Source organism: Triticum aestivum, chromosome 5A (assembly GCF_018294505.1).
Source record: "Triticum aestivum cultivar Chinese Spring chromosome 5A, IWGSC CS RefSeq v2.1, whole genome shotgun sequence".
Classification (NCBI taxonomy): domain Eukaryota; kingdom Viridiplantae; phylum Streptophyta; class Magnoliopsida; order Poales; family Poaceae; genus Triticum; species Triticum aestivum.
Genome location: NC_057806.1, coordinates 390025990 through 390028549, shown reverse-complemented (window position 1 = coordinate 390028549; position 2560 = coordinate 390025990).

Genomic DNA, 2560 nt, shown 5'->3' with positions numbered 1-2560 from the left:
AAAAAGAAACAGAAAAAGGAAAAGGAAAATGGAAAAATGAAAAAGAAGGAAAATAAAAAAACAAAAAATAAAACACAATATAAATCCAAAAAACCGAAAAGAAAAGAACACAGGAAAAAAACGGTTTAGAGAACCTTCTAGAAGGTTCCTAAAACCGGTTGGCCGCACCTGTGTAAAACTCAAAGTGGGCTGGCCCATGTTTGTCGCTCGCATCGCTGCCCCTGTGTGGTAGCCCGACAGTTTGCCGCATCGAGCGGCGAATAGGGATTTCTGGCATACACCTCCGGGTTACGCACCGTCTTCTGGTCTTGGGCCGCTAACCAGTCCATCTTGTAAGCCGCCTCCTAGCTCCATGTCTTGGTTTTTTAGGCCTGTCTAAGGCTTCCTTTATGAGTCGCCCTAACCCGGCCCTGTTAGGGCGGGCCTCATCATGGGGTTATATCCCCAACATCTGGCGAAAGCAAAAACGTGCCTCTCGCGAAAGAAAAAAAAGTGTTTTTTTCGTTTCCGGGAGGTATGGTCGTGCCTCTCACGAAAGCAAAACCGTGCCTCTCACGGAAGAAAATAAACAGAAAACACGTTTTTTCCGTTCCCGAGAGGCATGGTTGTGTCTCTCTCAAAAGTAAAACTGTGCCTCTTGCGGAAGAAAGAAAAGAAAACACATTTTCTTCACGCAAATTTTTTTTGGTCCAAAGGCTTAGGAAGACCGGGGGAAAACTGAAACATCAGAAAACTCGGAAAAAATCGTTTAAAAAGCCGAAAACACGTGTAGAAAAATTAAAAAATAATATCTAGAGGAAGCGTCTAGAGCGCGACATGTGGCGGACATCTGAGAGCGCGTCAAGTGGCGCTGATCGTTGTGAGACCCTCGAAGGAGCGCTCATCAACTACTTGCTCTCTGCTCACGGAAATGCCACTGTCCGAGACTTGGACCGTGGGTTGTTCATGGACTTGGTCGTGGGCCTGAGCCCAGGCCAATCTACCCGGCGGCCTATATAAGGAGGCTTTGGCCAGTGGAGTGCACCCTAACTCACTCACTCCCTCTTGCACAACCCTAGACTTCATCTGCTCCTCCTCTCTTTGTGCTGCTTCCGGCGATCCCATCCCGACGACGGCGTGTACGGTTGGTCGGGAGAGCAGGTGCCTCCGAAAATCTGTTGTTCAATATCCTGCCCAGGAGAGCGGCAATATGATTTTTGGGGAGCGTCTCAACACGACTGCTCCTGATATGTCCACGTCCCCGTCTTCTTCCACTACTTCCCCTTATCGACACCATGATCGACAACACCGTCGTCAAGAAGAAGGCCACTGACGACGCCGAGGATGCTGTTGTCGCCGCTATGTTGTCCTGGCCAACCGGAGGGTATGATTTGTTCATCCCCTATTTGCTCGTACATGTGCTAGCCGTATATATTTTGTTCCTAGATGTTTTGGTTCTATGTATTGTGCGTGCTCACATGCTTAGGTATCGGTATGAGTTGCATACTGTGTTAGCCATGCTTACTGTTTACTCGTGGATTTGTCTAATCAAAAAGGTGCTCATATTTCCAACAAATGTATCATTGCTCAAGAAATTATATTTGATTTGCCAACGTGCTTGTATATAGGGTGTGGTCTTCTTTATAGCTTGTTCCTCTTCCTACTGTTAAAGTACTTGTTTTTTACTGAACATGTATAGCTATGCATATGCTTTATAGCAGTGTTTCTCCAACATTATTACATAATGTTACTGCTTGATGTCAGATGTTGTAAATTTGCATTGGCTAAATTTTACCTTTACTTGCTTCCTTTTTCCATACAGTGATTGAAGATTATTGATGCAAATGAGTGGTTTCTCCTTTCCACCGGAGTTCCAACTATGCTTTGTCACTTTTGTCGTCGTCCTGGAAAAAACTAATTGGCTTGTTTGCTGGAGATCTTATTTAGTATTATGTTTGGTCAATGCTTTATTATAAGGACTCATGTAATGTGTAAGTGTTAATGTCATGGTTCTATGTGCGACCAGTTTGTTGCTTATCGCCTTGAACGGCTTGTTTGTCAGAGATGTTGTTCGTTCAATGCTTCCTAAAAAAGGACTTGTATAATGTTAAGTGTTGTTGTCATGATGCTATGTGACATATGTATGTTGCCTGAATATTTAGTTCGTCTTCCTATTTCCTGATGGCATGGATGCCATAGATATGTATGCTCTTTGAAATGGCCACAGAGATACAATTTACTGTAGATCATATGCACTTGCAAGCATTAAATAATTCATGTTCAATACAGCCAGTTTAATAGCCAGCCAAAATGCCAACCTATATAGACCAGACTTTAATTTGATGTGGCATTGCTATACAGCCAGCAGCCGACTGTCTTATTAACCATGCTCTTAGGCTTCTAAGGGTGGTTGGTTGGTTGGTGTGTCTGACGAGGAAAGTTTAATGGAAGCTATTGCTTTTTGGGGTAACTGGTGTTGCTTGAAACACGGTTTGTCGATCTTTCTAGGGAAGACCCCTTTGCATTGTGTTTGTATTAGTTGTGGTGGCTAATCTTTAGTTGTGATGGCTGCATTGACGGA